This window comes from Corvus moneduloides, chromosome 12 (genome assembly GCF_009650955.1).
Source record: "Corvus moneduloides isolate bCorMon1 chromosome 12, bCorMon1.pri, whole genome shotgun sequence".
Taxonomy (NCBI): domain Eukaryota; kingdom Metazoa; phylum Chordata; class Aves; order Passeriformes; family Corvidae; genus Corvus; species Corvus moneduloides.
Genome location: NC_045487.1, coordinates 1,204,005 through 1,219,169, shown reverse-complemented (window position 1 = coordinate 1,219,169; position 15,165 = coordinate 1,204,005). Strand labels below are relative to the sequence as shown.

The 15,165-nt window shown below is 53.5% G+C and overlaps 1 protein-coding gene across 1 annotated transcript in view; it reads right to left on the bottom strand.

Annotated features, from left to right (window-relative positions):
• ANKRD11 (ankyrin repeat domain 11) overlaps positions 1 to 9,359 on the bottom strand; it is a 132,249-nt gene extending 122,890 nt beyond the window's left edge. Inside the window, exon 1 of the mRNA XM_032122181.1 lies at positions 9,234 to 9,359. The gene's annotated coding sequence lies outside the window, so the exon portion shown is untranslated. The remainder of the gene's footprint in view (positions 1 to 9,233) is intronic.
• Positions 9,360 to 15,165: the final 5,806 nt, after the last annotated feature.

Genomic DNA, 15,165 nt, shown 5'->3' with positions numbered 1-15,165 from the left:
GGTGTCACAGGAACACATCCAGGTGGGTTTGGAATGCCTCTAGAGGGGGAGACCCCACACCCTCCCTGGGCAGCTGTTCCAGGGCTCTCCCACCCTCCATGGGAAGTTCTTCCTCATGTTGAGGTGGAACTTCTTGTGGTTTAGTTTATGTATCTCCATACAAGGCACAGAATATAACTACAAACAGTCTAAAAAACAAAACCTAACCCCTGCCAATGGAACCCCAGCAGCAGTTGCTAGGATCCTCTGCAAACCTCACTAATTGCTGGGATTGGGTTTCCAGGGAAGCTCCTTGCTGCAGCAGTGGAGGGGCTGAATGCTGTTTTCACAAAAGAACTTGTAAAACCCCAGGCTGCATGTCTGCAACAGCCAGGATTTATATTCCAGGCACAAATCAGATTATGCTGCACACACCGTGCTCCCAAGGCTCCAAGCAGGTGGATCCCACCAGGATGAGCAGCCTTCCTGCTCTTCCTGATGGGCTCCACATCCCTTTGAGGAGACCTGACTGTGTCAGATGCCTCCCTGTTAGAAAAGTCATTTTCTCTGTAAACATAAGCAAATACACGCTAATATGGAGTGAGATTCCAGGAAAAACCAGGCAGCCTGCAGCTTTCCTGCAGGGAAAAGGGCAGGAGATTCAGGGACACCAGGTTGCTGGGCAGCACTACCACTACTAGTAACCTTGTGGAAGAGAGCCTCATCATACAAATACAGGATAAATCCATAAAAGAGAGATTCCAAGAGCGGATCCAAGCACGGACAGTGAGGGAGATGCGGGAGAGGGAAGGGCTCTGTGAGCACCCCAAACATCCCTGCCAGCATTCCCCACACCCCAGGAGCCTTCACCTCAACACACCCACAGCTTCAACTCCCTTCCCAAGCACTTTCCTCCCACCGTGCAAAAACAAGGTCCAGCTCTCCAGAGGGAGAGGAAGATGCAGTAACAACTCAGAGAGAAGGAGAAAGGCAGGAACAGACAGGAGGGGACTTCAAAAGGCAGACGGGCTAAAATTAGAGACAAGAATCTTAGATGAGGAGGACCAAGGCAAGAGCAGACCCTCCATCAGATGAGGCTCCTGGGAAAGGGGAGGGACGGACAGGAGAGAGAAGAAACATCCTGGTGGGTAAAGCAGGGGAAGCTTGCAGACAGAACACACTGCAGGAGGAAATTAAATGCAGCGTTTTAAGACTACAGCCTCCAGCTCCCTAACCAAGGAGCTCTACTCAGCACACCAGGAAAGAGCCACGAAGTTGACTTCGTGTCCAATCCCTTTCGCCCTGGACTAACTCAGAGGAATTTGTCTCTCACCACAGAACCAGTTTAACACCCCAGTGCCAGTGCTGATCACAGGGGAAGGGAACTGAATTCACCGTGGAGCAGCTGAGTAACACAGGGCACCTCAGATCTCCTGGGAGAGCCAGAAACCTTCCAGGCTGCTGGGAAAACGAGGAACAGAGAACTCAGAGCCAGGAAAGCCATCACACAGGACCCTGGCACGTGCCAGGACAGGCCAGTGCAAGGAGGGAAAGCAGAGCAGCCACCAGCCAGCCTAATTCCCAAACCCAGCATATTCCCCCGTATGCGGGGACAAGCAACCACACGAATAAAAAAGGTCAACATTCAAGGAGAACAGGTTTTCATCTTCAAACCTGTGCACCCGACCCTTGGGCTGCTGAGAAAGGTGAAGTTTCACACACTAAATCCCCAAACCTGCTCATTACAGTCCAGCTTGGATAAATGGATCTGCCTGTGCCGAGCTGCAAGATGAAACCACAGAGACAGCTCGGGGTGGGCAGCAGCCAAGCACCATAACCGGAGTGCCCGGTGGTATTTAAACCCCCAGAGCACAGCCAGGGGCAGGATGTTTGCGTCCCCCCACACACACCCCTTCCCTGCATTACCTCCATCTCTTCCCAGCACCGCCATGGCTAATCCCATCCATCCAAAGATATATGGATATATTTATAGACAGGCTTACATCTCCAGCACATCCAAGGCCTGACGCAACCACAGAGCGCCGGTCGGTGTTGTTACCACAACGCTGACATTTCACAATCTGCCACAGCCATCCTCCTGCAGAAGGTGGAAAACACCAGCCCTGGAGTGTAAAGTCTATCCCAAAGTGCTTTCCATGGGATACAGTCACTGCCACAGTCAGCAGGATCTCAGCCCTTCCACCTCCTCCCTGTAGCAGCTATCAGGAGACCATTCCCAAAGGGGAACTTCTTGGAACTTTATCTTGGCTCCTCCTGGACCTAACCAGCCCGCAGAAACCCAGCCACTTACCAGCCATTTGGAGCTCCTGGTACAACTTGTTTACACAGCACAGGTCACAGGATCGGCTGGAAGGTGTAAGCAGGATATAGTTTTTATGGCTCTGAACTCCTGCCCAGATAAGCCGATAACGCCCCGGCTGGGGGCGGGGAGCACTTTCATGTGTGCGTGATTTGAAAGAAGAGGCACCACGAACTGCAGCTAAGCAGTTGGTACTTAATAATGAAGCTTCCATTCACCTCTAAAGCTATTTAATGCCTTTTTTTTTTTTTTTTTTTTTTGAGTTCCTAATTACACATCCTTTCATTTCACATCCCGATATTGAGGGCAGCACCATATTTCCAAGCCCAGCGCTCCAGCCTCTGGCTGCTGAGCCCTCAGGGACACACTGCCTCCGGATCGTGGTGAATTTTTTAGAGGGTAACATCTCCCTTCCTGACTCTCTGATTCTTCCCCGTGCCTGTGACACAGTTTTAGCAGCTTTATGCTGCTCTAAAGGTAAATTATTCGAGACCTTTTCTATCATGCAAAGCTGTCAGTCTCTCAAAAATAATTACAGAGCCAACTCCCTCCAGCCTTTGCTTCCCCGAGCCTGGCACCACCCCACTGTGACACCCTGCAAACACCCACATCCTCAGTGAGGACCTGAAGCCCATCACCCAAACCAGGACCACCTTAACATTCCTCTCAGAGCAAATCCAACACAGCACAAGAGGAAAGGAGATGCCTTCTCCCTGGAAAAACATCCATTCCCTCACACACAGCTCAGACAAAGCTGCTTTTACACATACTACAAAGTTTTCTACCCTTTCCATTCTCCAGGTCCGGAAATTTCATTACATGGCATTTTAGCCACATACAAACCCAGCACCAGCACAGACACACTTGCACCTAACAGCAAAATAAATATTTCAGTGTTTCCACAAGATATCCAGTGTTGTAACCTTTGGTTTCCGAATCCAAACGCAACATACAATCAATACCCTGCTCCTGCCACTGCAGTAATTCACAGCGGAAGGTTTATTTTAAAAACACTCATTGGGTAAGTTTGGTTTTCTTCGAGACGGGGAAGAAAGGCTGCCTCCAGATTTGGAGAGGATAAATAATTCAATGCCTGAATGCCAAGGGCAGTGTGCACACATCCATATGGCAGGGACAATGCAGACAGTAATATATGCTGCACATCACCACCCTGACAGTGCCTTCAACCCTGACCTAGAAAAAAACATCACTTTCTTCTGACTCCAGCAGCCAACTCCCTCCCCGGCGCTGCCACCCGCTCGCTGTGGGGTTACCGTGGGGAAGCGTCTCCCAGTCCCTCGGCCTTCCCAGGCTGCAATTACAGCCTCTGCTCACAGCAGCTACACGGCACGGAGCAGCGCGCCTTACTCACACGGTGAACTCCAGAAAACGGGAACAAACCCGAGGAGACGGAGGCTTCAGACGTCCTCTTTGGGAGCTCACGCCTTCCCAGCCAGCACTGAGAGGGGCAGGAAAAGCCAGGATGGTTTCTCAGACGTGAGGTCTGGCAAGACGCCGGCAGGGCCCCAAGGGAGGAGGAGGAGCAGAGGGAGCAGGGAGGCTGCTCCTGCCGAGAGCCGGCACCCACCCAAGCCCTGCACGGGGCTGCTGAGCCAGGGGGCTCCCGTGCCATCCTCGAGGGACACGGGACCACATGGATCATGTCGGATAGACACATGACCACAGAGATCCCACTGGACGTACACACAGCCACAAAGACCATGTTGGATGCATGCAGCACCAAACAGACCATGTTGGATGGACAGAGGACCACAAAGACCCCCCTGGACATAGAACCAAACCGATCATGTCGGATGGACACGGGACCACAAAGAACCCATTGGACGGACACAGAACCATGTAAGTCATACAGGATGGACACAAGATCATTTAAATCATGTTGGATGGACACAGGACCACACAGAAGACCACCTCCTGCCCCACAGAAGCGGGAAGAGACTGCTCACCAGAGAAACCATCCCTCCTATCCTCCACGGCCCTCATGGACATCAAGCCTGCAGCCACACTCATTTCACACTGCCGGAATTAACCATCACACATCACCCTGCCCCACTGTCCTGGTTTGATGATTTGATAATTCCACTACATCCTACAACTTGAAGAAAACATTAGAATCAAGACAAAGAATTCTGGAGCCCAAAATACCTGATATAATTAACTGCACCTTCTAACATGATTATTTCCTTTCCTGACCCCAATTATTATTCCTGACTCCTTCAGTTTATTAAAGAGAACTCAAATACAGAGCAACATTAACACCCCAAAGAGTCACATAAACAGAAAAAAAGTCTGAGGGCACCATTACAAACAGACTTAATGGAACTCCAAGATTGGAAATGGATCTTGAAAGCTGTCAGATCAAAGCAAGATCTTTCTCGTCTAAGGACTGAATTACCCTCGGAGCCACAGAACTAATACCATCTATAAAAATATTTTGCTCAAATAAGTGAAGAACAGCAGCTTTTCATCTGTCAAAAGGTGCGAGGCTTTTATGGGATTAGCCATTCCACATGCAGCATAAAAATTAGAGCAGATTTTTAAAAGCCCCCAGCTCAGCTGACGGAGACTCCACAGCCCGACGTGCACCCGCTTTCTTCACATGCACTCCACGCCGAGCAGATTTTTCGCTGTTATTAGCATTTAAGCTTCTTTTTACTTTTTTTTCCCCCCCATACTCTCATAAAAGATTACAAATTGGCATCACTCATAAGCAGCCCCAGCTGAAGCACCACCACCCAGACTCAGAGAAATTAAGGCTTTTAACCACCCAACAGTTGCATGAGAAAATACACCAGAAAACACCAGTTCTCACACAGGAAAGCTTAAAAAGTGGAGTAGAATGTGCTCAAAACCAGCCTCCAGACCACGGGCACTGACAGCTTCCCACCCCCCTTCCCAGCAGGACTCCAAAGGGAGCACTTTGCCCAGATTTTAAGGCTACACAAACCTGCCTAGGACGCTTGTGATTTCAAATAATTGCCTACACAAGCTTTCCCTTAACATTGATGGGAGTATTTTTTATGGCCGCACATCGGTGGCACACAAATTACGTAACACTTGGCTGAGAACCCTCCGAAAAAGCAGCTCTGTGCCGCTAATCCCTCACGCAGGAAGGAGGAAAATATTTAAAAGCTGCATACAAATCATTCCTGTGAGTGTCGTGCAGACTGGTTTAAATTAGATGGGGTAAAAATATATGTGAGCTGATCACGAAACACTGGAATCTTTGCTATGGAGACACCGGTTCCTCTCCACAGCCTTTTACAACCGAAGTGCAGGGAATTCTCCCCGGCAATGGAGGGAGCACACAAGCACCTTTACTAGAGCTCATCGAGGAAATACGAGGAGAATAACAACCCCCATGTAAATATTTTCCAGTATTATTTGCTTTGCTGTACTGAAAAGCAGCAGTACCTGCCACTACTTGCTCTGGGTCTACCACCATTAAATCTTAATACCCAGGAGGAATTTCAATCCGTAAGGCAACTGCTGAGCCTGAAATTCAGGTACAGGGCAGGAAGAGGGGCAGACCTCCTCAGAAAGCCATCACTCCATAATTTTACAGAACGTAATTAACCAGCTCCGGCCCTGTGCCTTTCCTTCCCTCGGAGAAGGATTTCTTCACCGAGTAATTAGCCTGTCCCAGTTAAGACTCAAGTCACCACACAACATATTTTCCCCAAAACAAAGCCACATGCACTATTTTAAAAAAATACTGCCATTTCCTCACAGCCACTTAAATCTCTTCCCAGCTTTTGGCTTAGTCACTGCCTGGATCTAAAACTCACTGAAACCAACCTACCACTGTGGGAGCCTCTAAAACTCTGGGTTTATTCCCACACTGGAGACGCTTCATCATTCCAGAGAACTGCCTCCTTTTAATGTATAGAAAAGCTGGAGGTAAGGAAAAAAAAACCTCTTAGTACTTCAAACACATGTCCAAAAGCCACAACATAAAGACAAAGAGGACAGATTAAACGCTGTAAAGACACACTCGTCGGGAACCTTCCTTTGAAGTATCTGCAGGAAACACTGTCATCACGCAGCCATGTTACAATTACACAGTTAAAATAATCAGCACCAGTTGTAAGTAGCCCATCTGGTTCCCTGGAAAGGGAACACTGCTGGTACAGTATTGATTAACACGACGAGTCTCACTGACCCCAGAGAAACACATTTGTCTGCTCTGCTGAGCAGCGGAAGAACGCGGCACGACGCCGCGCTACGCTTCGCTTTGTTCACAAGCATTTGGGGGGACTTAGTCCATTAAAACACGAGTGGAAAATAAAATAATCTTATCAGGTTGCCTACCACACATGAAGGAAGAAATTAAGCCAAAGGGGTTTTGCTCTGGGGCTTTTTTTTAAGACTTCCTCCCCCATCCAAACCCAACCCTCAAACTGGACAATTTGCAGGTTTAAGTCTGAGAAAATGCTGTTGCAACATCATAAAAACAAAAAGCTGCCCATGGAAAAAAAACAAACTGTTCACTCTGAGCCATGCTTTTTTATGAAATGGAGACACAGACAAGAGAGAAGAGTTCATTTCTAAAAGCAGAAGCAGAACTGAACAGCAAAACCAAGTGTGCAACACGAAACGCCAACATCTCCAGTTTCCAGCCAGTCGCGGCAGCCAGCGCCGACATGGCCGGGGCTCCTCGGTCACTATTTACAAGAAGGAGGCAAAAAAGCGCTGGGAACTGAGGGCTCGCTGTGCTCCAAGCCCAGCACGTTGTTTGCTGTACGGGCAACTCGCTTTGCTGGGAGTTTCGAAAACCAACCAACCCCTCGCTCTGACTCAGACACCCCGGGGTGACACAAGCCCCGGCTCGCCCGGACGGGTTCACAGCAGAGCCCTTCTCCAGGCAGGATGTGCCCCGGCAGGTTTGGTACCTCCCGTAGGACTGACGAGCTCTCCTGGAACCGGGGAGACCCGGAGCGCTCCTGCATGGAAAGCGCTGAGCTCCACAAACCCCGACACCCCCAAGGCAGCGCAGACACGGCTTTGAGCCCTGGACCGGCTCCCACAGAGCCCCAGAGCTCGCCCACACAGGCACGGACCACCCCTCCGAGCCAGATCCTGCCCTGCCGAGCGCTTCCCACGGAAAGAAAGCAGGTCACGGAGCTCTGTAACCAAACGCCGTGCCCAGAGTTTCCCCGCCGAGGCGTGGGGCTCGCTCCGCATCACGTTCCAAGCCCCTCCACCACCCCACAGCCATCTCAGAGTGCTCCGACCTGGAATCTGCCAGAAAATCCGGCCTGTAAAAACGCCAACTTTTTCCCTTTTTAAGCTAATCGAGTTAAATACTGAGCTCCTGGTAGGGCACACACAAAGAATGTATCGATGCCGCTGGGAAACATGTGAGAGTTAATCTCCTTTTCCCTCTCCATGACTCCGTGGAGTGGTTTTCTCCCACAGAAAAAGGAAATAATTGGAGTCATTATATAAAAATGTTCCACTTTATGAACAAACCAAAAAAAAAGAAGAAATACACTGAACTCCAAGTTCCTTAAATTTATATAAATTTCAGGAAAGCACACAGCCACTACAAAGCAGTACAGATGTTTTCACCTAAAAATCTTCGCCTATAGAGAGAGTAGAAATGGTGTATATACCCCATTTCACAAGCCATCTCAGGAGGGAATTTTGCTTCAAGAGCTGCCTGGAATTCGCTCTCTGCCTATAGAGCCATGTCCCCAGTGGTGAGAGAGCACTTTGTGTACAAAACCAGGAGGGGGGAGGAACCCTTTCCTGCAACTGGATATCAAAACAGATCCCCAAGCCTGGAGGAGAAGCCAAGCCGTAAACACACGGCCCCTGTGCCTCAATGAAGGGCCCGTTCTGAGCCGCACACCCCGGACAGCTGCTCCCTCTGGGAAAGGGCAGAGGGCACCGAGGGCTCGGCTCATCCCGGCTCCCTCCGAGCACATTTGCCTTTCTAAACATGAATCCATCCCCGGGCTGGGGGAGGCTCGTCCTGGGCTGCAGCTGTTTGGGCTTGGGAGGCTTTTTTTTTTTCCCCTCTCTTCCTTTCTGCTAAGGGGCAAAGGTGTCGAGCAGCCCCTCCCCGGCACACAAAGGCTCCTCGGAGGACAGAAACACAGAGCGATTTAAAGATTAAACGGGGAAATAAATAAAAGCCGCGGGGCTGGGGCCGGCTGGGCTCGGTGCGGCCCCGGCCCTGCGCACACACACGCAGGGCTAACGCCTACCCGGGGATGATGAAATGGGAAACGGAAATTACCATTTCAGACAACTTTTGGTATTGTTCCTCCCAGCACAGCGCTCACCCCAAAAAGCACTTCCCCCCCTCCCCGCACCCCTGCGAAAAAAAAACATCCCCACCCCAAAAAACGGGGTCTGGAGGGCGGGGGGCGGGAAATGGGGCTGCGGGCTCGACACGGAGCTCCGAGTTCCTCCCACGGCTCCCCACGAGCCTACGCACCCCAAAACCCCGACCAGCCACCGGGCTCTCTCCGCGGCCCCTCCAAGCCACCACCTCCCAGCCACGCTGCCTCTCCCTGCAGCCCCTTCACACCCCCTGCCCCCCGGGTGTCGCCCCGCAGCCCCCGAACAGCCCCTCATCTCCTTCGCCGCCCCCCCAAAAACCCAACATCCTCTTCCCATCCGCGCTGCGGCGCTTTCTTCCCTCCAGCCGACCCCGCGCCGCCGCCTCCCCGCACCGGGTCCCACCTCCTGCCGCTACCGCTGCCCCTCCTCGAACCCCCACCCCGGCCCGGTGCCCCCCCTCCGACCTCTGTCCCCTGGGCCCCCCCGCTCCGGGTGCCTCTCCCGCTGCCCCCCCCGCAGCCGCGCAGCCCCTCTCCGGGACCCCCTCTGCCCTCGGCCCCTCGTCCCCGGCGCCCCGGTGCCCCCCCCCCGCGCCATCCGCCCGCCGCCCCCCGGCACTTACCGGCGCTCGGCGCTCAGCGGGCCAAGGGCAGCCCCGCGGCGGAGCGAGGCCTGCGGCTCGGCCGGCCCCGCCGCATAGAGGGGGGGCTGCGGGGGGGTTGCGGGGCGGTTTTGGGGGGTCCGGGGGTCCCGGGGTCCGGCCCTAGCGCGGGGGGCGCGCGCCGTGGCGGCTCCGGGCCGCGCGCTCCATCCCCCGCGCGCCTCTGAGACGGCGCCGCTCATTGGCCCGATGAGACGGCGCCGCTCATTGGCGGGCACGGCGATCCGGGGTGGGGGGAGGAGCCGCAGCGCCCCCCCGGCCCCCCCCACCGCGGTGGCGCGCGGAGGCTGACGGGAGCGCGGTGGCGCGCGACGTGTCCCGGCAGCGCCGCCGCCCATTGGCCGCGCGCGCCGGGCGGCGCTTCCGGGGCGGGGCCAGCAGGGGGCGGGAGGGGCCCGGGGACCCCCCGGGAGCGGGACCAGGATCGGCACCGGCAGCGAGAGCGGCACCGGAACCGGCCCGGAGGGACGTGCGGCCTGTGCCCGGCACCGGGATCGGGACCGGGATAGGCCCCCCCAAGGACTTGCGGGTTGAGCTGAGCCCCGGGACCGGGCCCGCCGCTCTGCCCCGGGATGGTGGGATCACCGGAACGGGCCCTTCCCGGTTGGCAGTGGTCACGGGGCGGTGGTCGGTGCTGCCGGTGTTGGCAGTTGGGGCACCGGAGTAGCCGAAACGCGTCGGGGGTGCTGGGGCACCTCTGCTCGCGGGGCGTTCCCCCGGTGCTCCTGCGGCACGCAGCGCTCCGCTCCCGGCCGGGGCCCAGCTCCTGCCGCAGGCCCGGTACAGCTCCCGGTGCCGGCTGTGCCGCGGCTCTCCGAAGTGGCCGCGATGGAAGCCGCTGCCCAGCGGGACACTGAGGGCTCGCACAGGTGCCCTGGTCGGGGCAGTGGGTGCCGGGCGGGACGGTGCCGCGCGGGGCTGCTCCACCAGCCCAGGGCGATGGCCCTGGAGAGCAAAGGGACAAAGGGACAGGGACAGGCTGGGATAGCTGCTCGCTCCTGACCAGGTTGGGTTTTGGGCCTAATCCTTCCAAGTGCCTATCACACAACACCGAAAGGCTTTTGTGCAGTTTTTATGTGTAGGGTGCCTCCTAAGAAATCATTTTAAACATCTCCTAGACAGGTCGTCCGTGATGAATAATGTCAGTCATTCTTTCATTCTCCTGGAATGTTCAAGGAACGACTGGACCTGGCACTCACTGCTCTGGTCTGGTTGACAAGGTGGCAATTGATTACAGGCTGGGATGTGTTTGATTACAGGCTGGGATCCATCAGTCACAGATAGCTGTTGGGAAGGAATTCCTCCCTGTGAGGGTGGGCAGGCCCTGGCACAGAGTGCCCAGAGCAGCTGGATCCCTGGCAGCGTCCAAGGCCAGGCTGGAGCAGGCTTGGAGCAACCTGGGCTAGTGGAAGCTGTCCCTGTCCGTGGCAGGGGTGGGACAGGATGAACTTTGAGGTTCATTCACCCCAAACTCTTCCACTGTTCTGTTGTGTTATTCTGTTCTGCACCACACATCTACTGCCCCAGCACCTCCGTGCCACCAAGGTAGACCAATCCCAGTGAGGAATCCCGTCCGTGGAGCAGGTCCCAGCTGCGGTGCCCGTGGGGCTGCGTCACCACGGTTGCTGAGGATGGGGAAGCCTGGAGGCAGCAGCTCTGCCCATGACCTCATCCAGAACTGTCCTGGTTTTTAACCCCCCTCCGCCAGGAGCAGGGCTGTAACTGGGATCTCTCTTCTGGCATGTGCAGGGCCACTCCGGGTCACACACTTGGCAGCCTGGGGGAAGGTTCTCATGTGCTGGGGGTGCCACAGGCCCCAGCAAGAGAAATCCCCGTGCTGGGCTCAGCAGGAAGGAGTGGCTCAGGAGCACGTGTCCGGCTCTGCTGTTAAATAACAGCAGGAGAGAGGTTTATTCTGAGCCTGTTAAGCTGGTCCTGTGTTCCACTTAGGCTTAGTCTTTTTATCTCTACCCATCTCCTTCCTCTGTAAGACCTACTAAACCAGTGAAAAGAAAGGGGTTGGGGTTTTTTTGGCTTCCTTTCCATTAAGCTTCTTGTCACAGCTCCCTGCAAACGCTGCAGGTGAGTGTTGGCCTCTGAGCAGAGGGGAAATACGTGTTTTCATTTCCTAAATATAATTGTCTGTAACTGCTTCCTTGACAACCTTGAATGTCATCCAGGTCAGAGATCCAGTGCTGGGGAGGAAGTTAAACCCTTTCTGTGTCACCCTGACCTTTTTCTATTTGAACACAACAGCCTGGTTCAGGGAGGGACTTTGAAGTATTTAGGCAAGGGAAGCTGCTAGCAGGAATGGGAGGATTATTTCCTTGGGGGTTGTCTTGGTTTTCTGGGTGAGACTTGTGTGATGGGGATGTTTAACCTGCCTGGGTTTGTTACCCTGGGCTGGCTTTTGCTCCTTAATTGCAATACTTAAGACAAAAAAAAAAAAATTACAGTCAATTGTTGAGCACCTTTATCCTTCGATAAAGGTTGTAAGCTCTTAAATCCTAAAATAAAACAAATACCCTGGTGCTGAAGAGGAAAGAGAACACTGTGTGAGGGCAGGGAAATTAGGCCGCTTGAGGAATGTGCTTTCAGGCCTATTTCTGTCTGTCGCAGCGAGCTAAAAGGACACTGACTTTGGGGACAGAGCTCCTGACCCTGCACTCCTTGCTCTGGCACCGCTCTCTGGCTCACTCTGGAGATGGCACCTGTGTCAGCTCCTCACCTGCTCCGGCAACCTGTGGGTGACCAAACTCACCACAATCCTTCAGCAGCTGTCTTGTGAAGGAAGGAACCATCATGCCAACCCTAAAGTCAGAAATTCCTGTGCTGTGCTGCTGTGGGTGCAGTTCCCTGCTGACTCAGCTCCGCTCAGGATGGAGGGATGGGGATCTATTTTTAATAGACAAAACAAGGTGTGATTTATGGCTGGGTGAATCCTGAGTGACCAGTCAGGTGCCAACATCACAGAGGCCAAGAGAATAAAACTCTAGAAGAACTTTGATTAGAAAAACCTTTACTTTAAAGCTTGGCTCATGTTTTAATTAATGTCATCTATTAACATTTTGAAGAGAAATGGGTTTGGCAAACCAAGCAGCCATTTGGGAAGGCAGTGAGGAGTACAGCTGCTGTACTGCAGCAGGAACCTCCCTGGCTCTGTACAGACTCAGTTTTACTAAATAAAGCTACTTTCAAGCCATCCTTGTATTTCTTTGCTCTTGTTGTTGTTAAGGACACTCCAACTTAAGCTGTTCCACCTGTGATACCATAAAGAAATAAAAGTCTGGGCTTTCACCTGCTTTTCAGTGTGGTGGCTACTCAGAGCTCTACAAGATGTAATTACGGCTAAATTCATGCAACAGCTCTCTCCTATTCAAATCTGCATTGTTTTGAAGGTCTAACTCCTTGGTACAGCTTGTTTGCCCCCCAGTCTGTGTGTTTTGAAGGTTTAACTCCTCAGTGCAGCCCACTGTGCACCCAGCTCAGTCCCAGTGAAGCACCAGGACTGGGATCAGGACAGGCAGAGCCCACAGCCCAGGAGCTGATGTAGCTCCTGTGCCTCCACAGCAGCAGCATTTTTGGATCCCTCAAAGCTGGGAGCTGCTGCTGTGGTGGATAATGTCTGTTTGCAAGGCTCCTTACAGGACTTACACCTGTGTGAAGAGTGGTCCGTGGAGCTTTGTGCCTGGTGCATCCGCAGAGGATGGATTCTGGGCGAAGTGCTCTCCTGCTGCTGGGTAAACGCCTTGTATTGATGTTCCAGGTGTGAACTCATGACAACCCGGCTCTAATTACTGTTTTTATCATTCCTAATGACAGGCTTTGGGTTTCCAGGCTGCTTATGGATTTCAGAGGTGTGGAGTGACAGTTGCTCACTCGGAGCTTAGTGACCTCCTCCGGTCTGCGGGTTTGGAGATGACTTCAGCCACCTCCCGCACACAGATGGACTCCGGGCCTCTCCGAGCTCCGCACGCTCCAGCAGCTCTCTGGGGAGTGCACTCCCGCAGAGCAATCTGCTCTGAGTCACAAACAAGCCACTTCCCTCCCCCTGCTCTGCCCCTTACCCCTGTCACCCTCGGAGCGTTGCTCCCTCTTCCCCGTGTTAGCTTTTCCGGAGGTTTCTAAGCCCCGGCTGGCAGACGGCACGGTGGCTGCTGTGGGGTGGCCGAGTCCCCGTGATCCCCTGCCTCCAGCCATCTGTCACCTGCCTGTCTTACACTCGCAGGGCTTTAGAGGTGACCCAAAGATAAGATTTGTACCCCGGTGCTGTGTCCCAGGCTCGCCCTGGGGCTGGGGAGGCTCTGTGCCCCAGGGAGGAGCAGTGTTGGTGCCATGCTGTCCTCTGCAATGGAACTGGAACTCGCTGTGATCCCAAGCTGTTCCTGGAGGAGAGAATAGGTGTGATGGGTTTGGACTGGCTCATGGAAAAAGGCTGAACAGCTCTTTCCTGGTGAGGAGTTTTACTGTGCTCGAGGGAAAACCATGTGGTCTTTTAAGCACATCCTTTGTTGCTGATCCTAAGGTTTTTCTGGGTTCTTGGCCTTGCTGTGCTGAAGGGGAGCATCTATCCCTTGACCTTGATTTGTCATCTGCAAAGAAGTAATCTAAAAAATCCCATCCGGTGCATGACCGAGATGCACAGTGCTGGGGGAGGCTGGAAACCTCTGAGCCCTCCGAGCCAGGGGGTTTGTCCTGCTGGAGCAAAGTCCTGGCTTAGCTGCTGGGGCACTTTTTCATCCTGTAAAAAGTCTGAACTTACCTTCCAGCAGCTTCAGCTCTGCATATAATCCTTTGATTCATTGTTAAGAAGTCTGTGGATGGCACAGTGGCCACCTGATTCCAGGTATCCATTTACCCTGTTGGCAAAGTGCTGTGTGGAAATGAGTCAGGGATAAACTGGGGGGGCTGAGGAACTTCCCGAGCCTCAGAGGGCAAGATTGCCTTACAGGAAGCATGGAAACAGGAGAGGTGACTTCTCAGACAGAGCAGAGCTGTGTTTCCAATGGAAACTGACTTCTCTTGGCCTGAAAAGAACAAGATGTGGCTGCTAATGCTGCTTCCTGCTCCTAACCTGCTCAGGAGATAAACCAGGGATTTCAGCCTCCAATCCAGCACCTTTCCCTGGTAGTAAATAGATGTGGCATTACTGAGTGATGTCATGGCTGGAGCACATCCCAGCAAGGCCAAGCCTGGATCAGGTTATATCTGTCCTCTCAGAATATTGGCTTACTCCCAAAGGAGCATACTGTCAGTCCAAGGGCAGTGACTGAAGCCACCTTTCCCAAGGTCACCTCTGGCACGCACAGAGGGGACAGCCTGAGCTGCCCATGCAGGGCAGCACCTCCTGACTCTCTGGCATCACTTTGCATTGGCACCAGCGAGGCAAAGACCCCCAGCCGTCCTTCATGGAGTCATGGAATAGCTTGGGTTGGAAGGGACCTTAAAGCCCATCCTATTCCACCCCCTGCCATGGGCAGGGACACCTTCCACTGTCCCAGGCTGCTCCAAGCCCCAATGTCCAGCCTGGCTTGGGCACTGCCAGGGATCCAGGGGCAGCCACAGCTGCTCTGGGCATCCTGTGCCAGGCCCTGCCCACCCTCAAAGTAAATATAAATATCTATGTGTTTGTTCACTCCCTTTCCCTTGGAACACAGTTCAGTCCCTCACTCCCACCGCAGACACAAAGGCTGTTTTCTACCAGAGCTCACTCCTACCTCGGGCTGTCAGAAAGGGAACCTTCCTCAGCCACAGCTGCACAGGGAGGGAGCTGGTCTCTTTCCTCTCTCCTTAATAACACTGCGGAGGCTGTTCCTTCTTTTCCCAGGCATTACAATTACAAGGGATTAGGAGGGATAAAATCCCAGAGCCGGGCTGGTTGTGTGCTCACACC